This window comes from Acomys russatus, chromosome 1 (assembly GCF_903995435.1).
Source record: "Acomys russatus chromosome 1, mAcoRus1.1, whole genome shotgun sequence".
NCBI classification, from domain to species: domain Eukaryota; kingdom Metazoa; phylum Chordata; class Mammalia; order Rodentia; family Muridae; genus Acomys; species Acomys russatus.
The window spans coordinates 84213206-84241192 of NC_067137.1; the positions used below are offsets into that span (position 1 = coordinate 84213206).

The following is a 27987-nucleotide window of genomic DNA, read 5'->3' on the forward strand; positions in this document are numbered from 1 at the left end:
ATCCTGAAAAAAAAAAAAAAAAAAAAAAACCCTCTTTCCTTAAACATGGACTATGAAATTGAACGCAGAAAAACACCTTCAGAGTTTCATGGGAAACACAATAGACCCCAACTCTCACCGGAAATGCCGATAGGAAAACGTGAGCTCCCACACTGCATACTCAGTCAGACACGGTAGGTGTTACTGTGCGCCCCTAAAGATTCTCAGTTGCCTATGGTGAATCGTAAGAGGATAACCTTGGCATGTCTGGTTCTGTAGTACAAATGCACCACCACACGGAGAACCCCCGGAGTGACCAGCCAGCGGTGGACAGAGTTGTGTCGGTCGAAGTAGTGCAGAGAGTGGATCCAGGCACTGGTAGTCTGTAGTCTGGCTGGGTGATCTGAGCGGTGGTGTCCCAGATTCCGGGCAGAGTACTGCGGCGTCCCGCGCAGTTCTGGTGCTGGATATTTGCAGGGGCTGGCTCACCACACTGATTACCTCCATCTGGCGCCAATCACGGCCCTGGGCACCCAGTTAGACCACTGGTTGGGAGACACTGAATGGTGGACAGACGGTTTTTGGAGATGAGGTTCCCTTATTCCACGAGACATTTTTAGTGTAACTATGAAAGGTGTATCTGTAATGCGATGTAGCTTAGATGAACTTTCGGGGAGAGGGGACAAGTAGGCAAAAAAAAAAAAAAAAAAAAAAAAAAAAAAAACAAAAAACCAAGTTTTTTTTTTTTTTTTTTTTTTTTAATGTCCTTTTATGTGGGCCACCAGAAACTGAGGCCCGATTTAGGGTGGGCCTTTCCACCTTAAAGATTGAATCACAAACAAACCAACCAACAAAAAACCTCTCAGCGGTGGCCCACGCCTTTAATTCTAGCACTCAGGTGGCAGAGGCAGGATGGATCTCTGTGAGTTCAAGGCCATCCTGGTCTACAGAATGAGTTCTAGGACAGCCAGCGCAATAGAGAGAAAGCCTGTCCCCCATCTCCAATCTCAGTGATCTGGGTTTTAGTTGATTGCAGATTTAGTCAGATTGAAACCACGATTAGCTGTTGCAATGGGCTAACGTTTCTCATATGGTCTGTATTTCCTCAAGTTTCATGTACACTCTTCTCCTGTGATTCACTCTTCTTGACATTTGTTCTGCAATTGATTCCTTTGTAAATACTGATTTCCAGATGTCTTTACAGAATGTTATCTTGGCTCAACTGTCACTTACAGGAGTTTTTCCTGAGCCGGATCTAGAGTCCCTGTTTCAAGTGCTCATAGCAGAATAAATAAATACATAAATACCAGGGTCTGTTTAAAGTATGTGGACTACTGACACCATCTTATTGCATATTTGGGTCTGAAAAAAACATATCCAGGAAATGATTTTTCTTTCATTTGCCAACATAGGTGGATGGATCTTGGAGATCTTTCTCAAGTCGCTTAATTTGTATGCTTCAGGTAGTTGTATTTTTATAGCAGCATGGGCTTTTTGCACTGGCCTATCCTTTGTAGTTCAACCCACTTGAAGAATCTGTCTTCCTGCTTTTGACAGTGAGTACTAGGCTCCCGATAGGAGTGAGAAGAGTTGTGTTCTGGGGAGAATCAACTCCACATGCAAAGACATGAGATCGGTTAGGTAAGAAACCTATGAGGTGAACCCCGTCACAGTCCTGTCCTTTCCATTGAGCCTAGTTTTGGGGTGTTACCAAGAAACAGGAAGATGAATTCTTGTCATTCTAAGGAGTTTAAGTACAGAATCTATTCCATTGTGAGAACCAAAATTTTGGCCACTGTAATAGTGGTGACTTTTCTTCCCCTTGCGTTTTCTTCCCAGTCACTCCTGAAGCCATTGGCTTCCTGTCTGCCATTGGGGTCTTCATTGTCCTTCTGGCTGCCCTTGTCCTCTTCGTCAACAAGAAGCTGTGCTCTGAAACCACAAGAGACCATCCACACCTGGAACAGCGAAGAAAGACAAAGCTCTCGAGAGACAAGACTTGGGGCCATACAGGTCCCGGTAAGTACCACACTTATGCTCTCCTGAGCCTGGCAACCTGCTGCTATTTGAATGAGCTGAAAAGTGTCACTCTTTCCAAGATGTCTCCATAAGAATTCACAGCTGGATTGGCCAGTAATAACTATGGTAGACATGATAAATGGCCATCACCAAAGGGTGCATTAGCTTTTCCTGGTGTCCTTACGGGAAAGGCTTACCTCTACTCTCTAGACTCTCTGTCTGTTCTTCAACCCCTTAGTTTGAATACCCACTTCCCTACTTAATCATCCTGAAGGAAAAAAAGTGTATGTCGAGTGACAAGAACCTGGAGGCATTTTGCCTTCTTGATGTAGGGACAATCCTGACTGGTCGCTGCTTTAGCCGTTTTTGAGATGTGCACTGGTCACGGGTTACTCCTACTTTGGCTTACAGCAGCCTCTATCCTAGACAGAAGAAGTTCGTTTCCCTATCTAGTACTATTTGATGAAGGGGACGCCACATGAAGAAATGACCTCTTGCTCCTGAAGGACATACTTTCTCAGGCACCATCACAGGGTCCAGGCTGTTGACATCTGGGGAGGTTAGATGTGGAAGGGCAGTTCTCTTGCTCTTAGTAGCCAGATTCTCACCCTCCTTGGGGTACATGTTAAAACTCACCAAGGAGGAACTTTGTATGCTTTGAGAGGTAGGTCCAAGGCTGAGAGAACAACTTCCAGTTCCAAGGGAGCCAAGGACCAAATGGAACATTTGGCTCATTGATGGGGAAGCTTTTATAAGCACAGATAATTCAGGTTTTTTCATGGTTGGGACATACTTTAGACATTTAAGCAGGCAATGTTTCTATTATTTCATGAAAGATGACTCAAAACTTAATAGCATATACATTTATTTCATCTTTTTTTTTTTGTAGTTTGGAAACATAGGTGTGGCTTAGTTAGGTGTTCCAGATCAGGGTCTCCTAGGAAGGTGCAGGTAAGTCAATGAAATGGCCAAAGATGCTTCCAGGGTGGCAGGGGACTCCACTCCAGTCTTTGTGGATCCCTCCAGGGCTCCTTGAAGTTTCAAGACATAGCAAGTGGTTTCTGAGCTCAAGTCGCACAGTGAGGAGAGGAGCCACAATCTCCCTGTACAACCTGATCTACAAAATCACACATAGCCACTGCTGACCCGTTGTTTTTCACCGACCCTAGCCTTTGCCCAGGGGACTTGGAACTAGTCTTCACCTTTGGAGGGAACAAAGCATCAAAGAGTGTGCGAGAATGTTTTAAAGTCACCGCAGAGTCAATCCCATGGAAGGGTGCAGGAGCCAGCAGCTGATCGGCACTGCTGCTGTTGGCTTGCTCTTTTGAGCTCCATCGGCATCCTAGAAAGTAGAACAGAATATTTTATGGAGCTCGCCATATAAAATCCAGGGCTTGTAAGTTCTTCAGCCATTACTGTTCCAGCTGGGTCTAGGCTAAGGGAGAAGAGCAGATGTCGCTTGACCACGGTCTAGTAAGGAGGTGGGCTTCAGAATGATTCTTCTCCCTCAGAGGCCACTGCCACTCCAATGTGACCTTGGTCTCTTTATCTGCATCCTGGGATCCCAGCAAGGATGTCTTAGAATGAGTGATTTATTTTGTAAAAATGCTGGCGTAGCGCCTATGGTGAAGGTCCTCGTGGAACTTTAACCATACCTGTTGAGCAAACAAGCAAGCCTTCTGATCCCTATGCTGTATGTCAAGACGTTGCACTCTTTACATAAACTGGGAGATTGAAGCTGGCGAGGCATTCTCCTTTGCAAAGAATAATGACTAGAACCAAGGTCGGAGCTGTTTAAAACATCCCTCTGCCCCCTTTTTTCTTGTTTCATGTGTGTTTTGAGCAAATTACACTTGCAGATAAGTTGAAGTCTTAAGGTTACGTTGAAACAATAACAAGAAAACACAAAAAGCACTGAGAAGCACTCAGATGCAGGGTTGGGTCACCAGGAAGGAGCTTTAAAAAGAGCCAAGTCGGATTCGTCAGATGATAACTCTTCCGATGTGATGCAGCCACATCCCTTTGACACCTCTCCTCCGAGAAGGTTCATTATCTTGGATCAGAAGCCATGGGAGACACACTTCTCCCCACATTTTACCTAATCTTTGGCATTTTCTTTAATTGTCATCCTTACTGCACTAGTTTCTTAGCGAACTTGGGATGTTCCTAAGGTATTTTGACAAACGTTAAGGAAGGGAGGCAGCCTCATGTGGTGGAGGAAAACACAGGGCAGACACTTGGAGCTTCCTTTGCTGCTAATTGGCCATGGTATTTTGGGAAACCCATTTCACCTCTTTGGGCCTTAAGTCCTCATTTGCAAATTGATAAGTCTGGACTAGTTTCTCTCATCTCTCATTCTGTGATCCTATTTGGTTCATAGGGTTACCATAGCAACTTCTGGGGCTCTGTGAATGGAAGAGACCTAATAAGAAAGATTAAACATCAACTAGGCGTTTCTACTCTTAGACTGTACTGTATGAAACTGAAAAATTTGAAGACTAAAAAGACGGCTTTAGCATCCACAGCTAATTACCCGGTTCTCATCTAATGAAATGAAGCAAGAGTTTGAGGTAGGGAAGAAATCTCTTAGCTCATCTGGTAATGTCAGAGATGAAGGAGCAGCGATTTGTTTTCCGTGTCTACTGTGCAGCACAGTTTGCCTGACAAACACCGTCTTCCTTTAGGCTGTGTATTTTTCCATAGTTAGAGATCTACACATATCGCTGTATCTGCAATTAGAAAGGGGAAGATGAGGTGGAATGGTGTCTTCCTAGAAACACAGGCAGTAACAGTGAGAGCTGGCAGCTGACATTTGCTTAGCACATGCTGTCACCATGGACATACTTAGTGTTCCATGCATGTTATTTGCTCTCTTTATTTAAGCTAATGTGTTGATCATTAGTAGTGTTTTTTTTTTTTTCGGGGGGGGGGGATATCACTTGGGACAAAGAAGGAGTTCTTCAACTTTGAGATAGAAAATTTATTGAAAATAAAAGCCCACAGTGAGAGTTGAGGCGGGATGGGAGGATGAGAGTGAATATAAGTACACTAAATGGATTTTTTTTTTGTTTTCCCTAAAAAAAAAAACCCAAAAACTTAAAGTCAGTGTCTCATGGTCTCGTGTAGCCCAGACTGACTTGCTATATAACTGATAATTATCTTAAATTTTAATATTACAGTTATTTATTATTGAGAAAGAGAGAGAGAGAGAGAGAGAGAGAGAGAGAGAGAGAGAGAGAGAGAGAGAGAGAGAGAGAGAACATGCTCATGAATACCACAGAACATACGTGGGGTTCAGAGGACAACTTTAGAAGTTTATTGTAGCCTTCTGACATGTGAGTCCTGGACCCAACACAAGCCTTTGTGCTGGGTGACAGGCATATTTACCTGGCTTGAGTCATCCTGTTGGGTTGCCAAGGATGGATCACCTTAGACTTCCTATTCTCCAAAGGGCTGAGTACTGGCTTACAGGTGGGTTTGACGATGCTTGGCTTTCCAAATGACTTCTTTATGTATCAAAGGTAAAATACAGACTTTGGAGCAAGGAACTAAGAGGCAGTGATATGCTATTACAAAGGGTGTGATACAAAGCTGTCCGTGCCAGGGAGGGAGGGAGACAGGACTTCTGGGTAAGTAGAATAATGGCTTGGGAAGATGACAGAGAAAGCGATACCGAAGGCCTCAACCATTCCTCTAGATACACTCCTGAGAGGAGTGACAGGTTGACAGTCTACCCAAGCAGCTGAAGCAGGAAGACCAGACTCCATCATGGCCTGAAAGAACCAGAAAGTGAAGCTGCAGACGCTTCCATTCGGCACTGGGGCAGATTTCCTCAGAAGGCCTGGGAGGCTAACATGGGGTACCAGGTCGTAGGATGGGGCTTTGGAGGGAGAGAACTCAAGACATTTCCCTTGGCGGTTCCTCAGGTGAGTCCTTCACACAGTAGGCGTTTCAGAAGTTCCTGAGTGGGCCCGTACTCAGAAGAGACAGTGGTGAATAAAAGTTTATGTCCCTACCAGGGAGTCATGACGTGGCTTGGTGTCACATGGGTCTGTGTTGGAGGCTAGGGCAGGAAAACACCCAAGGCTCCTGGAGTCGGGGGTGGCTTCCCAGTCACTCAAACTGTGCAGAGGTGCAATATCAACAACTCACACAGACTCCGTGCTGCTTGAAGTTTCTGCTGTTATTTCAGAATTCTTGCTTCCTTCCTTCCTTCCTCCGTTTCTTCCTTCCTTCCTCCCTCCCTCCCTCCCTCCCTTCCTTCCTTCCTTCCTTCCTTCCTTTTTAGAAACCATGTTCTCCTGTAGTCCCAGGCACTCTCTAACTTGCTGTGTGGCCGAGAATGATGTGGAATTCCCCATTCTCCTGCCTCTAGCGTCAGCGTGCTGAAATCCTAGCTGTGTGCCACCGTGCTTGGCTTGTCCTGTGTGAGGACTCTAGCCAGACCTTGGTGCATCCCAGGGAACTACACCCCTAGCCCCGTCACATTACAGTCCTGGGTCAATTACGCTGTCCTTGCAGCTCGAATGGCCAACCAAGAGGCCCATGGCTACTTTCCAAGCGCTACTGTCGTGACTCCTCTCATCAGCGGTAGCTAGCAGGACCAGTGTGTTGTGCTAAACGAGCCGACATCTATGCCGCAAGTTCTCTGATTTAAAGGATCAGCAGAGTGAAAGGAGAACTCTCAAAGACCAGGTTACTTATCCATAATGAAACAGATCCAGTCACATTGAGTGGGCAAGTTAAAAGTTTAGCGTCTCAATGCTGAGCATGGGAATGGGGCTCCAGAGAAGAAGAGATGGGAGGTCCTTTTTTAAGACCAACCCTTCATCTGACAAAGGTTTAATATCCAAAATATATAAAGAACTCAAGAAATTAAACACCACAAAACCAAACAACCCAATTGCAAAATGAGGCTTGGAACTTAACAGAGAATTCTCAACAGAGGAATATCAAATGGCCGAGAAACACTTAAAGAAATGCTTGTCCTCGTTAGTCATCAGAGAAAGGCAAATCAAAATGACACTGAGATTCCATCTTACACCCATCAGAATGGCTAAGATCAAAAACTCAAATGACACCACATGTTGGCGAGGATGTGGAGAGAGAGGAACACTCCTTCATTGCTGGTGGGAATGCAAACTAGTACAACCACTTTGGAAAGCTATCTGGCGCTTTCTCAGAAAAATGGGAATAGGGCTTCCTCAAGACCCAGCCATCCCACTCCTTGGAATATACCCAGAAAATGCCCTACCACATAACAGGGACATATGCTCAACCATGTTCCTAGCTGCTCTATACATAATAGCCAGAACATGGAAACAGCCTAAGTGTCCCTCAGTAGAAGAATGGACTAAGAAACTGTGGTATATTTACACGATGGAATACTACTCAGCTATTAAAAACAAGGAAATCTTAAAATTTGTGGACAAATGGATTGAACTAGAAATTATCATAATGAGTGAGTTCACCCAGAAGCAAAAAGAGACAAATGATATATACTCACTTATATCAAAACACTAGTCCAAGGGATACGTACCATGAAAATCTTTACTTACCAAGAAAGTGGGTCAGAGGAGAGGATATCCGATTGAGACTTTAGGCAAGAATAGCATGGAAGAAAGAGGAAATAGTAGGACCCACAGGGTCCTGGAAACCTACAAGAAGAACTTTATGACAGGCAGATCTGGATCCTGGGATCCTCCTCAAACTAAGGCACCAGCCAAGGAGAATATAGGCAGTAAGCTTCGAACCCCTACCAAAACCTAGCCGACGAACATGATACTCTCCACCGTTGAGTGAGATCTGACTCTCACACGAACTCTGGTGCCCCTTTTCTGACCATGTCCCCTGGATGGGGAGACCTGGTGGCACTCAGAGGAAGGATAGCTGGTTACCAAGAAGAGACTTGATATTCTGAGAGCATATATAGGGGGAGGAGGTCTCCCTCAGTCACAGACATAGGGGAGGGGAGAAGGAGAGAAATGGGAGGGAGGGAAGAATGGGAGGAAACGGGAAGGGCTAACAATCGAGATGTAATATGAATAAATTAATAAAAAAATAGCACAGTACTAATATAAAGAATAAAAAAGGAAAAAAAAAAAAAAAAAGAAAGGGAGGGGGGGGGGGGGCAGGGCGGGGGAGGGTGGTGCAGTGGCACATGTCCATAATCCCAACTACTTGTGGAAGCAGAGGCAGCCAGGACTACACAGAGAAACCCTGTCTTTAAAAAAAAAAACAAAAATTAAAAAAAATGAATTAGGAGACAGATTAAAAAAAAAGTTTAAGCAATCAGACACATGACTGGTTCTCAGCACACAGGCTTTGGCAGCTGGTACTCTGAAATAAGCTTGTTAAAGGGTAACAATTGTGGTTCTCAACATGTGGGTCACAACCCTTTGGCAGATTGGATGACCCACCTTTCACAGTGGTTACTTAAGGCCACTGGAAAACACAGGTATTTACAATATAATTCATAACAGTAGCAAAATTACAGTTATGGAGTAGCAATGAAATAAGTTTATGGTTGAGGTCACCTCAACATGAGGAACTGTATTAAAGGGTCCCAGCATTAGGAAGGTTGAGAACCACTGCTCTAGAAGGTCCCAGCTGACTGGTCCCTTCCAAGTCTACTATTTTCTCACTTTTATCTGCAACTTTGTGGTTATTTTCTGGTCTAGCAGAGATCCACTGCCTATCCCAGAAATTCATTCTACTTAGGCTATTATGGCTGCTAAGTATTTTATTTTTATTTTTTAATTGCATCTGAACATTTAGAGTATAGTATACGCAAGTACATATTTCCCATGAAGTAGTTCAGTGAGCAAATCCTATTCTCTTCTATTTTATGGGCAAGGAAGCCATGGCTTACTAAGATGAATGTTTACTCTAGGCTATTGATGGGCAAAACTCACACTTAAGCTTGCCTAAGCCCAGAGGCAGGACCTTAATGCCTGTTTTTCTACTCTTCTTGCCTTCCCAGTTCAACCCGCTCCGTCATACTTCTACAGCGAAGATGGGGGTGATGGAAGTTAGGCAGGTGGCTTTGGGGATACATTTCTTTTATGCAGCTGCTATTACAGAGTGCTACATACTTGGTGTCTTAGTGGAAATTAAACTCATTCAGGTACAATTTCAGATCTGATGGTCCTTTGGAGTTAGGGTACTCACAGGGCCACTCGCATTCTGGAGGCTCCAGGGAGGAGTCTGTTCCTTCCTCCTTTTCTTGTCTGGTGGCAGACTATTGATTGACGTCGGCATCCATTAGCTTGTGCTTGGTGGGCTCTAGTCTTTGCTCCCATCTTCAGATCAACTCTCTCTCTCTTTCTCCTATATTTCTGTCTTTACTTTGTCACTTGTCATTGTATTTGGTTGTCATTATGATAACCCAGGAAGCTTGTCCCTTCTCAGATCATTAATTACACCATCATATACCTGCCCTGTATTTTTTTTTTCAAATAAATTCACATGCCCCAGTTCCAGAGATATGGATGCGGCCATAACTTTTGGAGGGCCACCATTCAGCCTGCCATAGGGAGAGGATGACATCACCTGGGAACATTTTTCAAACGCTGAAATTAGGAGGGTTGATTAAGAACAGAACATATGATTCTCTTTCCACTGTCCTCTAGTAATCACTCCCCATACTCCCCAGGTAGGGTTGGCCCTCATGGGCTTATAGCTTTACCATAGTGTAAAATGCATTTAGTCCAACTTCAAAAGTCCCCATAGTCTATAACAGTCTCAACATTGTTTAAAAGTCCAAAGTTCAAAGTCTCTTTCGAGATTTATGCAGTCTTTTAACTGTAATCCCCTGTAAAATCAAAATGAAAAGGCAGATCACATGCTTCCAACATACAATAGACAGGATATACATGGCCATTCCAAAAGGGAGGAAAAGGAACCTAATGAGGAAATATTGGACCAAAGCAAGACTGAAAACCAGCTGGGCAATCTATGCGTCTCCCTGTCTGATGTCAAAGCACTCTTTAGATCTCCAACTGTTTTCAGCTTTGTTGACTGCAACACACTTCTTTGTTTTGTGCTGTTTCCACTCCCTGTTAGCAGCTCTTCTTGGCAGGTGTCCCACAGCTCTGGCCTCTCCAACATTTTATGGTCTCCGAGGCAATTCAGGCCTCATCTTTACACAGTGACCTCTCTAGGCCTCCACGCAGGGACATCCCTGACATACGCCCTGGCCTCAGCAGCTTTTCTTAGTTGTGCAGCAAGATTCCATACTCCTTGTGCTCTTGACTCCAAAGTCAGAACCATGTGGCCGAAGCTGCCAAGTTCTATTGTTTGCTGGGGCTGGTAAATGGCCCCCTCCCTCAATTACCCCTTCATCAGCTTTCCACATTTGATGGTTTCCTTCGCTGCCTGAACTTGGCTGTCCTGAAACTTGATCTGTAGACCAGGCTGGCCTCAAACTCAGAGATTTGCCTGCCTCTGCCTCTGCAGAGCTGTTCTGGGATTAAAGGTGTGTGCCACCACACCCAGCTCTAAGCTTTTATTTAATTCCTTTTCACAGGTTTGAAGCTTAGCTGGGTGAGATCCTGCCCTGAGGTCACCACTCCCCTTGTTCTACCTAGCATTCAAATTTTCTTTAACCCGTTTATCTCCTGAACACAGGTTTCGCTCTATCCACCCTTTGCTCTTCAAATTGTACATATTGTAACTTTCTTTGTTCGGCCTGCTCCTTTTCATTATAGAGTTGCATGGCCACTAATAATCGCATGACACAGCCCACACTAGGCTGTTCTGCAATCTCCTCTGCATAGTTTAAAGCTTAGGCCTTTTGCTGGGCCATCCCCAGCTACCTTTTAAATTAACCCAACTATCCTGCCATGACCTGCCACGTGGCTAGCTCTACCTCCGTGCTCCACTGCAGTCTGACTTATTCCCTCAAATCCCTGGCAAATCTCCCAGGTTTGTCTTATTCTCCCAGTGTCTCCCCCCGCCCCCTTCTCTCTAGGAGGTTCTGCCCTCCAGTTCCTGCCCAGATATTGGCCATCGGCTCTTTATGATAACCAACCAGTGGTAAGGTAACACTTGAACATCCTTCAGGTTGCCTCTAGGCAGGTGAGAATGGATGGACACTTACAAAACAGAAAACGGGGTGACGAGCCATAGAAATATCCGGCTGGCATTTAGCTCTCTGCCTGTTTAGCAACCAACAATTGAATATACAGAGACACCTCTTCACACAATGTACCCCAACAGCATACTAACATTATTCTCCTCTTCAGCACCACTGTCTTCCGGGTTCCTGCTAGGATGGTTCATTAAGTCCTGCTTAAAGCATTCAGCTGCTTTTCTAATCCAAAGTTCCAGTGCCCACATTCCTCCAAACAAGAGCATGGTCAGGCCTGTCACAGCAGTACCCCAGTCCCTGGGACCAACTTCTGTCTTAGGGTTTCCATTGCTGTGAAGAGACCTTGTGACCAAGGCAACTCTTATAAAGGGAAACACTTAATTGAGTGTGGCTTACAGTTCAGAGGTTTAGTCTATTTTTCATCATGGTGGGAGGCACGGCAGTGTGCAGGCAGACATGGTGCTGGAGGAGCCAAGAGTTCTACATCGGGATCCTCAGACAGCCGGAAGAGATAAGACACACCCACCTGGCTTGAGCATCTGAGACCTCAAAGCCCACCCCACAACGACACACTTCCTCTAACAACTCCACACCTACTTCAACAAGGCCACACCTCCCAGTAGTTCCAGTCCCTATGACCCTATAGGGCCATTTTCATTCAAACTACCATGATAGACAAATATATGTATTCCTGACTCTGAGACTTAAGTTTTTGGTGAACTTGTCTGAAACAGAAGAGTGTGGCTGTCTTATCTGTGTGTTTAACTGGTGTTATAATAATTATTTTAACAGCGCTGTTTTTCTTTTATGCTGAAATAAGAAAAGACAATGAAATATTTTGCAAATGTGAATCAACATATGATACACCCATAAGAGTTAAAATACATAGATACATTCCTGGGCCTGGTGGAATATACCTGTAATTCTAGCACTTTTGAGGATGAGGCAGGAAGGTTGGGAGTTTGAGGCCAGCCTGGGATTCACTGCCAGATTCCATTGCAAAGCAAAGAACCAATGAAAAAAGAAGATGTAGTTATATAGTGTAGCAACTAATGTTATTTATAGTTTGACTTTTTTTTTTTTTTTTTTAGTTTGACTTTTCTTTCAGCCCTTTTAGATGAAGAGGGACATGCAGGCCTATGGCCATCTCACCATCATCCACTTCCTCATAGTCCGGGTTTTTAGAATGGTTGGTGAGTTAATATAATCAGGGAGTGATCTTTATAGGTAATGGAAGAGCGGTGTGATTTGTAGTTACTGTGCTGGAGTGGTTTTTGGATGTTGTATTTTGAGAACCAGCATCTAAGTTTTCAGGCTTCTTTTGGGATAGCCCACTCAGAGGAATTCATAAGATAATCAAATATTTTATAACCCTCAAAAGCCCAAACTTCTTCTATTCTTTTTCTCCTAAGAAGATGATTAAAAGCTATACATCCAACTGAGGTACCTTTTTTTTTTCTTTCCCTGAGCTAGGATTTCTCTGCATAGACGTGGCAGTCCTGGAACTCCTCTGTAGACCAGACTGACCTCCAGCATAGAGATTCACCTGCCTCTGCCTCCTGTGCACCACCGACACCTGCCAGGTACATTCTTTTAATTTACAAAATGTAGGATTACGTTGTGATTTTTACTTCTTTGTTCAGAAACATGAGCTACTCCCTTCACAGTTTCTGCGCTACCCTTCCCCACTGGACATATGCAAAGTAAGGCCAGATTTGTTAGCAAGCTAAGCTGCACAGTCTTCTCTCTCCTGCTTTCATTACCTTGATCTGGAGAATCTGCATATGTATCTATGAAATGCCTTGTCACTGGGCTGGAAACTTCATACGATTCAATCAGACACAGGGGATGAAAACAATTGAGAATTGTGGAACTGTAAATAATGCGGCAAAGCTTGGATCTCTTTGTAATGACGACTGCCTTGTTTAGGTGACTTTGATTGAGACACAAATTATTGTGAGTTGATCTTGGTCTTGTACTCTGGAAAATTATCTAAGCTTGTAATAACTCAGATGGGTCTGTCATGCTATGACTAATTGAGCCCTGTCTGCTTGGTGGGAGAAACCCTGAAAGGAGTCAGTTGAGGGTTGCTGCTTTGAGGACCCTCATTTCTGCGTGCACTGGTATTTACTGGGACTCTGTGTCCTGCTGCACGCTGTGCTCAGTGCTGGAAGGGAAGTGTCACGGAGAGTGGCGCAGTCATTAATCTCTTGAAAATTACCTTCTTTTAGTGAAGGCAGGTAAAACTAAAACTGAAACTAAAGAGGCAAATAATTGAAATAATTATGGGTTATTAAAATGGTAAAAGCACATAAAATAAAGACTAATTGAGGAGACAGAGAGATTTGTGTCAAATGGAATTGTAAATACCCTTTTTTATTGCTGGATAGAGTAATTGAAAAGTCTGAGCAGGCCATAGTCTCTCTCTCTCTCTCTCTCTCTCTCTCTCTCTCTCTCTCTCTCTCTCTCTCTCTCTCTCTGTGTGTGTATGTGTGTGTGAGTGTGAGTATGTGTGTATGTGTGTGTGAGTATGTGTGTGTGTGTGTGTGTGTGTGTGTGTGAGAGAGAGAGAGAGAGAGAGAGAGAGAGAGAGAGAGAATGAGTGTGTGTGTGTGTGTGTGAGAGAGAGAGAGAGAGAGAGAGAGAGAGAGAGAGAGAATGAGTGTGTGTGTGTATAGGGAAGTGGAAGAGAGTGACAGGAAGAAAGGAGGAAAAGGAGTTTGGTTGGTTGTCAATGAATTACGTAACTAAGGAGCATGACAAGTTCCAGGCCTGTATGGTAGGTGAGCTGCTTGACTGGAGACTAAGGAAAGACTTAGAATTGCAGTCCTGTCAGAAGGGAGTCTGCTGACAGATTCCCTTTTCCCCAAGTCTTTCCTAAACTCAACTTGAAGTGTTCAGATCTGACTTACCCACAATAGAAGGCAATCTGCTTTACATGAAGTTTGCCACTTTAAATATCTGTCTCACACAAAGAATACCCTTCAGAAACATCCAGAATAGTCTTTGAGCAATATTTTAGCACAGTGGCCCAGTTAACTTGACACAATTAACCCTCACAAGATCTTACCTTCTGTGTTTCTGTTCTTATTTTTGTTTTTATTTTATTCTATTTTTGGTGAGTTTTGGTAGAGAGCTTGGGAAAAGGTTGTCATTAAAAACCTTTCTTAGGAAAATGTTCAATCACACAAGAAAGTAGGGAAAGAATGGTATAATGAACCCTTGTGCCCGTCAGCCACTGTCAACTCAGTAACAAAGATGATTCACTTCTGAATTATACCCTCCTGTCTCAAGTTCTTTGTCTTTTCTCAAGAGGCGATGTTCCTTTAAATGCCCCACCCTTCACTATCTCCTTTCTTGCAACTTAGAAAGCAGGCTGTAGTCTCCTATTCAAGAATTTCATCCAGTCCACGAACTTGTCAACCAGTCAGCTGAGTGTGCAGATGAAAGCATGAAATCGGAAGGTTGGGAGGAGTCGTGAAACCCTTGACAGATCTGGGCACACTTACAGTTGAGCAGCTCTGCTTCTGAGTTATTTACATAAGCACGCATGGTGAGTTACCGTAGAAACAGCTTCTCCTTGTGGCATTTGAGCTTCCTCTGTGATGTAGGCTATTAATAAACACGAGCCTGGAGCTCTTACAAGTATGGATCACTGCTGGAAATGTTTAACAGCTAAGTGTGAGAACTTCCTAAACGCACATCATGGTTTCAAAAGCTGCAGACTTCCTCCATAGTTTTTCATGTTACCGATAAGTGTATAACATATGGGTGCATGTGTCTGATATATAGAATTCCATCTTACTTGTAGCAGAAACTCTGGAGCCCCTTTTGTTTGAAAATGCATATAGCATGGAGTTTCACTATGGAAAGTTCTAGATAGCTCTACATAGCACTGGTTGTCCATATGGGCACACCAAGTAGTGTTTGTTGCTTAGTTGATGGAAGCGTGTCAGTCTTGCAGTGGGTCTCCATCACACACATTTTTTTTTTTTTTTACTGGAGTAGTGAAGGATTTCACCTACTTTCTGGATAGTTTTGAGAGCTTTTGGTGTAGTCAAGTTGCACATGCATTTTTTTAATCATAGGAGTGCAAGGTTAGAAATTAAAACCTTTGCTTGCATATGTTTATGAGTAGTGTTATTAAATGTCTTCAGGTTACAGGCAGTGTAGAGGAGACCACAAGGCAGTGTTAGTTATATTCGTCACAGAATTTTGGAGTTTTGCGCTTCTCTTGTCAGCTAGGCAGTAGTGCTCATATGTATTTTAAAAAGACATATGCTTGAAATCTTTTAAAGAACCACTTACGGGTAGGCGGCAAGGGAAAGGAGGTATTGTTTGACTAGAATAGAGTTAGTAGCTCAGATCACCGCTGCAGCATAGAGGTGGGTGGCTGGGACTCCGCATCCTTCACTCACCATCGGAGTAATTGGGGTTGAAGGGACTGTTGAAGCAAGTGGCTTACAATCCCACTGCTTGCTTAGCATGGCAGCTTACAGTAAATGGCAGGGCCTGTCTGCAGTCACTCATTAAACTATTTACATTCTTCTAAAACATGAATAAGGAGCAGAGGCCTTCGTCATGGGGCGCTCGCTACAATGGGGATCCTGTGATCCCAGGTTAGATGATTGAGGTTTAATGACAAATCGACAGATATTGTTTGAGGTGCCTGCATTTAGACATTCCAAAAGCATGTTCAGTCTTAACTTTCTTAGAGTTTCTCTACTCTGCGTCCTCTACACAGTTCTTAGTATTCTTATTTGCTTAAAACCTGCTTGTATTAGTTTTTCCTTCAGCAAAGTCTTGACAGGACATTAATTTGTACTTGTCAATCCATTAAAATGCAGGGCATTTAATAGAATGTTGGTAGGAAGCTGCTTTTAAAGGGTGGGCACTTTGAATATTTAAATTTTATTATTCTGTTTATTTGTGTGTATGTACACGTACACACGCTCATCTGTGTGTAGGCATGTGTGTGTGCACTCACACCTGTATGTCTGTAGGTGTGTCTGTATTTATGTATGTGCGCTCACACCCATATGTATGTAGTCATACGTGTGCTATGGTATACATGTCTTGTGGGAGTTCGTTCTTTCTCTTCTTCAACCATGTAGATCTGGGGGCTGAGCTCGTGTTTTCAGGCTTGGCAGCAAGCGCGTTTACCCATGGAATATCACAGGCCCTGTGGATGTTGCTGTTGCTGGTCTTTTTTTTTTTTTTTTTTTAATCATCATGAAGCAAAGTCAAATAACAACCTTGCAAACCACATTACAGAAGGTCTTGTGGGACAGCAGGATTTTATCCTGACTTTTTAAAAAGTTAGCAATAATATACTTTTATCTTCTATTACATTTATTTATTTTTCATATGTGCGTGCCTGTGTGTGTGTGTGTGTGTGTGTGTATGTACATGTATGTGTATGTGTGCATGTGTAGTTCAGAGGACTACTTGTGGAAGTCAGTTCTCTCTTTCCTACATGTGGATCCTAGGAATTACGCTGAGGTCTCCGGGCATAGTAGTGTCAGGTGTCCTTACCTGCTGAGACCTCTTACCTGTCCTCACCTTGACTTTTATTAGAAAGTTATTCATCCTCCATTTTGGATTTGTAAAGGCATCCTTTGCTGTTGTTGCTGCTAGTTAATTATCCATAGCGATAACCTTACGAACACACACAACTGTGTCTAACATAGAAGACTACGATCTGTTAACTTTCTCCAAGCGGAAATAAAACAACTAGTCAGTTGGAGAATCACAATTGCTTATGATATGTGTGCTCTTTGGAATGAGTCTTAGCAGCAAGAAGCACTTGTTTTAAGTTAGTCTTTTATCTTTCTATGTCTCTCCATGACAGCTGTAGTTCTTGCCTCCCTGTTGTAGGTCAAAAACCTTCACAATGCTTGTACATCTCATTTTGCCTGTCCTTGCCTTTGCCTTTGTGGTCAAATTCCTAACTCATATGAGTCTTAGGAGCATTTTTGTTTTGTTTTGTTTTTGTTTTTTTAAAAAAAATTTGTATTTTATTTTATTTTTTGGCATATATATTTATATTATTACACATAAATTAAAAAAAAACTACATACAGCAAGAAGAGCCAGAAAACAATCAGGAATTATATCCATGTTACATTCAAGGTGTTTTGGCTAGTTATATTTGGCAACTTTGCAGACAACATATTTCCTATCTCAGTGAGTCTAAAATTCTGAATGTAAATCAATATCTATCATATCTCATCTCTATCAACTTAAAACATCTATCTAGACCTAAAAACATCTTAACCCCTAAATAAATAAGCTCAATTGTAAGACTAACCTATCTGGCCCCATCAGAGACTTGTGAAGGAATAAAACTTAATTACCTGAGTGAACTGGAAGTGCAGGTTAGCAGCTTCTAAAATGAAAAAAATGTCAGAGTCAGTTTGATGCCTGACCAGTTACCTAAAACTCTCTATAACATTGGAGCATCATCTTCAGCCTTCTGGCCCAATATATCTGACAGACATATTTGTGAGGCAGGAACTATTGAGGACTTGCTTACTCTGTCTTGGCAGAGTTCGGCTATTGACTCTGCCTGCATCCAAGCCTGCCCATTTTTAGGCAGAATTCTGTTTGTGGCAGAAATGAGGACATTTTTCCCAGTGGCTGGTTTGCTGAATTTGAAGCCATCTCCATAAGGAGGTTCTTTGATGCTCATCATCTTCTTGAGGTAGTAGGCTGGGTGTTGCTAGGAGTTAACCTGTCTTATTTGTCAAAAAAATCTTTAAATATTAATCTTGAAATGCCATATTCTTTAGGTCTCTGAGGCTTTTGAAGATTTTATCTAACTATTTTACCTTATCTATATATGGGATCATATCTGTTAAACCTACGATGTATATTCTTGAGATAAAAATAGACTAGTAATTGACATGACCATGATTTGATCTACTAACAATCAGCTTGTATTACTTAATTATCCTAAACAGCCTGCAATGGCACTTTCAAGGTATTAGAAGTAAACTTTGTATTATAATTGAATTGTATGGGTTCAATACCCCTTATTAGAGTAGAAATATATGTAATGTGTGTGGAGAATAATCTAAATTTTAATTCTATACCAATGTACCAAAATTAAACTTATTTTGTAGCAATATACAAAATTCCATATCAATGAGTTAAAAATAACTTAATTTGTTAGTAACAAACAAGGCCTTAGGTTGAGGAGTAGATTCAACAATCTACTTTTTATCCTATCATCTCTCTCTATTTCTATATCCCCCTTCTTTCTTTTCAACCCCCATCTTCATATCTATGAAAGAAAGATAAAGGAAAAGAGAGACATCCCTGAGTCCAACCTCATTTTCTCTCTGAATAAGACCAATAATAACTTATAACCAACTCCCAATGAAAATAAGCATCTGTAGTCCAAAAGAGCAAACAGAAACCTACCCAACCTCCTTAGGGGAAATGGGATGTTGTTTTCTTAGTTTCTTCAGGCTGATTTGGGGCAAATAATACCTTTGTAGGGGCCCAAATAAAATTGGTGAAAATGGCTAAACAAGCCAGAAATAGTATTTGTGGTCCAGTTTCTAAATACGGAGAAATTACCGGCTTAATAGGAATCCTGTGTGGGACAGTCTGAAATGCTGGACCAATTTGTATTGGAAGCTTTCTTCGAATCTGTCCTGGGAGCTGTCCTGTTCTGACGAGTAACAGCAACTGAAGCACTTGGGGCTGCAACATGAATGATGCAGGGTGTCAGTGTCCAGCACGCCGAGAGGAGTGGATCCTGCCAGGTCTGATCCAGTGTCAGTGTCTGGTTCTTTTGTTCTGAAAACATATAAATTCTCACAAGCATTATACAGTCATAAAATTATAAATATATGAGGTGTGCGTGATGCACAGAACAATTAAGGCTTGTTCTTTGCTCTTTGTATGAGCAGAAGAAAGACATCTGCAAATCTTTATTCATGCCATACGAAGAATGGCATCTAATAATAAGTCACAGAGATTCTGTGACCAACAAGAAGCCTCGTCTATGCATAGACATTCATGTCTCAGCCAGTCTCAGAGCTATTCCCTTGTAGTGGGTTTAGCAATATAAGTTACCTGCTTGTTCTGCAGTTTGAATTCTTTACATTCTGATTGTAGCCCCTTCCCTCATCTCCTCCCTATCCCACTCTCCCTTCCTCATACCCTCCCCCTCCCTCCCCTAGTCCTCAGAAAGGGGAGCCCTCCTTCCCTAACATCTGACCTCAGCCTATCAAGTCTCATCTGCACTACCTGTGTCCTCTTTCTCTGTTGCCTGGCAGGGCCACAGTCCATGTCAGAAGTAGTCCCTACTCCCCATATTGTGCGACCCACAAGGAGACTGGGCTGCCTGTCTACTTCATTGATATTCCTCTGTTCAGAATTCTCTGTTTAGCACTGAACCCCATTTCTTAATTGGGATATTTGGTTTGGTGGTGCTTAATTTTTTGAGTTCTTTTTTATATTTTGAGTATTAGACCTTTGTCAGATGTAGGGTTGGTAAAGATCTTTTCCCAGTCTGTAGGCTGTCGTTTTGTTCTGTTGACTGTTTCTTTTACCTTGCAGAAGCTTTTCAGTTTCATGAGGTCCCATTTATTAATGGTTGATCTTAGAGCCTGAGCTGCTGGTGTTCTTTTCAGGAAGTTGTCTCCTGTGCCAATGAGTTCAAGGCTCTCCCCTACTTTTTCTTCTAACAGATTTAGAGTGTCCAGTTTTAAGTTGAGGTCTTTAATCCACTTTGCCTTTAGTTTTTGTGTATAGTGATGGTGATAAATATGGGTATATTTGCATTTTTCTATATGTCGCCATCCAGTTAGGTCAGCATTGTTTGTTGAAGATGCTATCTTTTTTCCATTGTATGGATTTGTCTTCTTTGTCAAAAATCAAATGCCCATAGGTGTGTGGGTTTATTTCTTGTTCTTCAATTCAATTCCATTGATCAAACAGCTGATTACAATGCCAGTACCACGATGTTTTTATTACTGTTGCTCTATAATATAGCTTGACATCTGGAATGGAGATTCCTCCAGAAAATCTTTTATTGTACAGGATTGTTTTAGCTATTCTGGGTTTTTTGTTTTTCCATATGAAGTTGAGAATTGACCTTTCAAGGTCTATAAAGAACTGTGTTGGAAGTTTGATAGGAATTGCATTGGATCTGTAAATTGCTTTTGGTAAGCTGGACATTTTTACTATGTTGATTCTCCTGATCCATGAACATTGGAGATCTCACCATCTTCTGATATCTTCTTGAATTTCTTTCTTTAGAGACTTGAAATTTTTTCATATAAGTCTTTCACTTGCTTGGTTAAAGCTACACCAAGGTATTTTATATTATTTGTGGCTATTGTGAAGGGTGTAGTTTTCCTAATTTTTTTCTCAGCCCATTTGTCATTTGTGTACAGCAGGGCTACTGATTTTTTTTTTTTTTTGAGTTGATTTTTTTTTTTACCCGGCCACTTTGCTGAAGGTGTTTATCAGCTGCAAGAGTTCCTTGGTAGAATTTGTAGGGTCCCTTATATATACTATCATGTCATCCACGAGTAGTGATAGTTTGACTTCTTCCTTTCCTATTTGTACTCCCTTGATCTCCTTTAGTTGTCTTATTGCTCTAGCTACGACTTCACATTCTATATTGAAGACATATATAGAGAGTGGACAGCTCACTCTTGTCCCTGATTTCTGTAGAATTGATTTAAGTTTCTCTCCATTTAGTTTGATGTTGGCTATTGGCTTGCTGTATATTACCTTTATTATGTTTAGGTATGTGCCTTGTATCCCTGCTCTCTCCAAGACTTTAAAAATGAATGAGTGTTGGGTGTTGTCAAATGCTTTTTTGGCATCTAAGGAGATAATCCTGTGTTTTTTTTTTTCTTTAAGTTTGTTTATATGGTGGATTACATTGCTGGATTTCCATATATTGAAACACCCCTGCATGCCTGGAATGAAGCCTACTTGGTCACGATGGATGATATTTTTGATGTGTTCTTGGATTTGGTTTGCAGGTATTTTATTGAGTACTTTTGTGTCAGTGTTCTGTTTCTATTTTGTGAAATAATTTAAAGAGAATTGGTATTAGATCTTCTTTGAAGGTCTGTTAGAATTCTGCACTGAATCCATCAGGCCCTAGGCTTTTTTTTTTTTTTTTTTTTTTTTGGTTGGGAGACTTTTGATGACTACCTTAATTTCCTTAGGAGATATAGGACTATTTAATTTGTTTACGTGATCTTGATTCAGTTTTTTGATTGAGTATTTATCAAGAGATTGAGATCTTGATTGAGCATCTATCAAGAAAATTGTCCATTTCATTTAGGTTTTCAATTTTTGTGGCACATAGGCACATAGATATGAACTAATGGTTCTATGGATTTCCTCACTGTCTGTTGTTATGTCTCCCTTTTAATTGCTGGGATTGTTGATTTGATTACTCTCCCTTTACCTTTTAGTTAGTTTGGCTAAAGGTTTGTCTATCTTGTTGATTTTCTCAAAGAATCAGCTCTTGGTTTTGTTGATCCTTGGAGTTCTCTTTGTTTCTAATTTATTGATTTAAGTCCTGAGTTTGATGATTTCCAGCTGTCTATTCCTCTTTGGTGAGTCTGATTTTTTTGCTGCTGTTCTAGAGCTTTCAGGTGTGTTGTTAAGTTGGTAGTATGGGCTCTCTCCAATTTCTTTATATAGGCACTTAGTGCTATGAACTTTCCTCTTTGCACTGCTTTTATTGCGTCCCATAAGTCTGGGTATGTTGTGCCTTCAGTTTCATTGAATTCTAGGAAGTTTTTTATTTCTTTTTTTATTTTGTTCCTTACCCAGGTATCATCATGTAGGGAGTTGTTCAGTTTCCATGAGTTTGTAGGCTTTCTGTTGTTTCTGCTGTTATTGAGTTTCAACTTTCATTCATGGTGGTCTGATAAGATACAAGGGATTATTTCAATCTTTTTGTATGTGTTGAGGTTTGTTTTGTGACCAATTATATGGTCAAATTTGGAGAAGGTTTCATGAGGTGCTGAGAAAAAGGTGAATTCTTTCGTGTTTCGGGGAAAAGTTCTGTATATATCAGTTTGGTCCATTTGATTCATGATGTCTATCAGTTTTGTTGTTTCTCCATTTAGTTTCTGCCATGATGATCAATCTATTGGTGAGAGTGGAGTGTTGAAGTCTCCCACTATTAATGTGTGGGGTTTGATGTGTGATTTAAGCTTTAGTAATGTTTCTTTTATGAATGTGTGTGCTGCTGTATTTGGAGCATAGATGTTCATAATTGAGACACCATCTTAGTGTATTTTTCCTTTGATGAGTATGAAGTGTCCTTCCTCATCTCGTTTGATTAGTTTTGGTTGAAAGTCTATTTTATTAGATGCTAGGATGGCTACTCCAGCTTGTTTCTTGGGTCTATTTGTTTGGAATACCTTTTCCCAACCCTTTCCTCTAAGGTAATGTTTATTTTTATTAGAAGCATTTTGGGAAAAGAATCCCATTTAGAATTTTCCCAAGGAAACTGAACCTAGTTAAAAAAAAAACAAAAACAATATTTGGTATAAGATTTTGTTCACAATGGAGGCTGACAGGAAACACCCTTTTCACTTGACAGGGGGATTTCTGGTCATTAATTTGCAGGACTCAGGGAACACTAGAATTCTGATGGAATGAGATGCCAGTAGTTTGCTTGCAGACTCTCCTTCCTCCCAGGAGGTGGGCATGAGTCCTAGTTGGATGTGAGTAGGACCGTGTGAATAGAAGACTATAGAGTTGTTTGGTGTCCTTAGCAAGCAACATTAAGTGACTTTTTGTGAGAAACTTGAAGACTTGAAAGAGGAAGAAAGGAAAAAGGCAACTGGTCGGTGCTGTGGCATTAAAATAGAAATATAACTAGCATTTGTTTTAACTGAAAAGGCACAGTGATTATGTATATGCATATGTATATATATGTTGTATATGCCTGGTATAGTATATGTATATGCATATATTGCTATGAAATAGATCCTGTGGTGTGTAGTTACTTAAGACACATGTGGATCCAGTATCATACTCAGAAAACAGTGCTTAACAGTTTTTATGTGGGATTCTCTGCCAGTGGCAAGGAAAATGTAAAAACAGTATCCAAATGGTCTTTGGGGCCACCTTGTCTGAGCAGACTCGAGAGACTCTGTGTACCCCTGCCTAGCCTACTTCTGTTTGTAACCACAAAGATCCCATTAAGGCTGCTGATTTTGATGGGATCTCGAGGGAATCTGATTATTAATGCTTGCCAGACACAAAAGCATTGACATTGTCATGTGATTAGTATCAATCTCCTAAGAGCCCAGTCATCAAGGATGCCAGGAAACCTAATCTTCATAACTGCTAATGAAGGAGATAAAATGTGTAGCAATAGTCATTTCAGTAATGACTGATTTTACTATCTGCTTGGGTTGGAAGCTTGCATAAGCAACTGAAAGAAAACCATAGGACAACCAACAAACAGTTGTTAGCATTGATTTACCTTGAGAGTTTCAGTTGATGCCCTCACTCACAGACCTGAGAGGTCCACGATGAATGAGACTGTGGGACTGGGTCCTTTGACCTTGCAGAAAATATAGTCAATGGGTTAGAATTGTGATGGGATAGATTTCTACTTATGCATGAAAATTTCATTAGATGAAAGATTAATGTTCCCTCATTACAAACTTAATGGAACCAGGTTAAACCTGTTGTATAATTGCTGGTCATGGGCTATCTTTCAGAAGCAGACCAACTTCAGCAACCTGTGTTGTCTGTAACAGTGAGCAAGGACTCACTGAAACTCTGGGAACAATATGAACATCATCATCAGGAAACAGCTTGTTTAGTCAATGGTTTGAAAATAGTGTAAAATGTATTTTAAAAAACTTAATTGTAGTTTTAATAGGTGTTTAGCTTCTTGATGTAATGAATCTGACTTATGGAGGCCAATCTGAATACAGTTCATTTTGAGCCAACACTTATTTCTTGGCTGACTGCTATCATTTGCTATATTTGGCAAATGTCAGAAATTTTAATAAGTTAATTTATCTGTATCATTGATATATTTGGCCCAAATGAGGTGTTGGGTGTCAACAGCAATATTAAACCCAATGGATGGGCCTGCAGGAAGCTTCCCCAAACACTGTTGGGCTGCTTTCTTTATGAAACATTAGAGGCTTACTGGGTGTATTCTACTACATTGCAGAAGAAATGAAAGCCCAGGGAAATAATGCCCCTTACAAGCCATTGCTACTTACAGATCTGGGAACGACACATGGCGCTTCACCTATCTTAGTCTTTGTTTCTTGTTTTTAAATTATTTTTTTTGTGGTGCTGGCAATGAAACCCAACATGTACAGAGGCACACTCTACCACTGAGCCACATCCCTAGCCCCTTTCTAAACCTCTCCCTAAAAAAAAAATATGTGTTTTTATTTTATTATTATCACGTTTAGCCAGAAAGGAATGCCACCTCTTTTAGTTCTGTAGAAAATATAGAAGCCTGACTCCTGACAAACTTAGTAATGTGACAATTTTAGTTTTTAAAATCATAAATCACTACAAATGGAAAACATAAAAGGCTATAAAAATATGTCAAAATGTTAAGTGAAGGTAGCACTATAAAATACATGTTTGTCAAGGTGTCTTAGTTAGGGTTTTTATTGCTGTGGTAAAGCACTGTAACCATAAATAACTTGTGTGCGCATGGCGGGGGCATTATTTCAGCTTACAAGCTTACAGGTCACATGCTATTGATAAGAGAAGTCAGGGCAGGATCTCACATAGGGCAAGATTCTGGAGGCAGGAGCTGATGCAGAGGCCATGGAGGGGTGAGGCTTACTGGCTTGCTGCCCCCATGCCTTACTCAGACTGTTATTTTGTAATTGAAAAATTCTTAACACATTTTGATCATGTTTTCACCCTCCCTCCATTCATCCAACACACTCTCCACCTCCCTGTTGACGCAATCTTGTGTTCTATTTCTTTTTCATTCTTTAAAAAGTAACACAACACAACCTTCCTAAAAAACCAAGAAACACACCCACACACATACACACACACAACCACAAAAACAGAAACCAAAACAAATAAGCAAAAGACCAAACAAACAGACAAAAATGTCCAAACAATGCAAAAAGAGACAAAAATACCACCCAGTTTGTTTTGTGTTGGTCTAATACTCTTGAGCATGAAAACCTACCCTGAAGTATGTTAGTATACCCAGAGAAACTCTATTGGAGAAAAGTAATTTTTCTTTGCTGGAGGATATCAGTTGTAGACAGCTTCCCGGCTATGAGTGGGACCCTGTGCCCACTCCCCTCTCTCAGTTCTGGGACCTCAATTAGCTTGATTCTTTGCAGGCTTTGCCATGCAGCCTGATTTCTTTTACATCCCAGGACCACCTTGTCCTAGGGGTGGCACCAGCCCTAGTAGGCTGGGTCCTGTTGTACCAACCGTTAACTAAGAACATACTCGACAGGCTTGTCTGCAGCCCAGTCTTATGGGGGTACTTTCTTAAATTAGGTTCCCTCCTCTCAGATGACTCTAGTTTATGTCAAGCTGACAAGAAGCTAGCCAGCACAATAGCTTTATGTATTCGCTATTCAAAAATATTGATTGCCTATTCTATGAACATCAGGCACTCTGTCTGCTACATGCTGATAACACAACAAAGACAAAAATCAACCAGCTCCCAGACTTCATAGAAATTCTAATTTATTAAAGAAAACAAATGTGAAAAGAAATACATAAGCCACAAGCAAACTACAATTATATATTATTAAACTATAATATGTGTTATTAAGAATAAGAGGTACTAATACATTCTTAGAAATAATCAGTGCTTTTAGCCATCAGGGTGATGCTGGTTAAAATTTCTTTACATGCCATCTTACCCCCATCAGAATGACACTCACCAAGAAAAGAAGGACTGGCGAGAATGTGGTAAAAGAGGAACTCTTATACACTGCCGGTGGGAAGACAAACTTGTGTAACCACTATCAAAATTAGTATGGAGGTTCAAAGAACAAGAAAAAAACCAAACATAGCCAGTTAGAACACTCTTCGGAATACACCCAAAGGACTCTAAAGTCAATGTACCACAAAGATATTTGTGTGCCCATATTTATTGCTGCATTATTGACAATATCCAGGAAATGGAGTCAGTCTCTCAATAGGCATCTACTGTTGTGGTTTCTGACACCATAGGTCACTTTTCCAACCTAGACGCCAATCAGCAGGTATGAATGGATAAATAAAATGTGGTAGACACACATGATGAAGTTTGTTCATCCATTAAGGGAGGTGGAGTCATGGCGTTTGCATGAAAATGGATGGATCTAGAGATAAATGCATTTAATGAAATAAGCCAGACTCAGCAAGACAAATGTGCAGGTATAGCTCAGTGGTGGAGCATTGGACTGCAGAAAGAGAAATACTGCATGGTTCCTTTTATTCACAGAGCTCAGATTTAAAATTAAATATATGCATCATCTTTGTATATATGTGTATATATTTACATATGCATAGGTCATGCAACTAGAATGAAGATCAGGAGAGAGGAGGACGGGATCTTAAGAGAGGTGGGAAATAGAGCACCTAATGAAATACATGTGATGAGAGAGCAGAAGGGCAACTGCGTAAAAGAGAAAAGGGAGCCCAAGGGGAGGGCGAGGCGGGGCATGGGAAAGAGCAGTAGGAGGGGACCGACCAACTTTTAAAAAGAGGTGCTTTGAAAGAATATTTTAGGATGGCTTAATTTAGTCTGGGTTCAGGGAAAAAGAAAAAGATCTCTGAAAGTGTAAACTGAGAACTATAAGGAGTGTAGTGGGTGCTGTTGGGTGGGAGTGGGGGAAATCCCAGAGGTAAGACAGCTTCAGCGAAGGAGTCGAAGGACTGAGGAGATGCTTCAGGAGTAGACGGTGAGTAGACAGGAAGGCGCTGGACCATACAGGCCCTTCAGACATTATGGTAGATGACGGATGTATTAGTCAGGGTCTCTAGAGGAACGGAACTGATGGAATGAGTTTATATATATGAAGGAGATTTATTAGGATGGCTTACAGGCTGTGGACCAAGTAGTCCAACAATGGCTGTCTGCCATTAGGACCAAGAATCCAGTGTTCAGTCCACTGTATGTCTCAGGTGTATAACTGGATGTCTTAGCTGGTCTTCAGTATACTCCAGAATCCTGAAGAAGGAGACTCTATTGCCAGTGCAGGAATGGACTTGCTAGTGAGAGTGAGGGTAAGCCGGAAAAGAGCAATGGCTTCCTTCTTCCATGTCCTTTCTATCGGCTGCCAGCAGGTGTGGTCCTGATTAAAGGTGGATCTCCCCACATCAAAAGAGCTAGATGAAAAGTGGTTCTCTCCATTTTGAGTTATTTAATTTAAAAACCCCCCACAACAACCTTAGAGGTATACCTAGTTGTTTGGGTTGACAACCAAGAATAGCCATCACAACAGGAGAGGACATTGCTTTAAACGTCAAGTGCTCTCATCAAGCATGCATCTTGCAAAGGTGTTAGAAGTCATCTTGGAGATGTATGGTGGAAGTGAATGTGGGGAGATCACTGAAGGGGTTGCTAAGCAGTATGGGTGCCAGTCAAGGTGACTTGAACTAAGCAGATACCTCTGTTGTGCAAAGAGTAATCAGTTCAGGATGGAAGAATGGGTGAGCCTTGGTGGCCAATTACAGATACATAGGCAGTTGTTGAGTGATGACAAGGTTCCTGTGTATTGTGATCACAAGCCTGTAAGCTGCAAGGAATTACAACTGCATGCTCTGTATACACATAGTAATCAGTTGTATCAGGCAGTGAGCTTCTGAGTTGTCACCCCTCTTTTTAACCACATTTATATAGGTCTGGCTACTTCTACAGTTGACAAAGGCATCATGCTGACATTTTGAGTTTTG

At 41.5% G+C, this 27987-nt stretch overlaps 1 protein-coding gene across 1 annotated transcript in view; it reads left to right on the forward strand.

Annotated features, from left to right (window-relative positions):
* The window catches only part of Syt16 (synaptotagmin 16), a 241820-nt gene that overhangs the window by 115746 nt on the left and 98087 nt on the right, over positions 1-27987 (forward strand). Inside the window, exon 2 of the mRNA XM_051147612.1 lies at positions 1819-1998. The gene's annotated coding sequence lies outside the window, so the exon portion shown is untranslated. The remainder of the gene's footprint in view (positions 1-1818; positions 1999-27987) is intronic.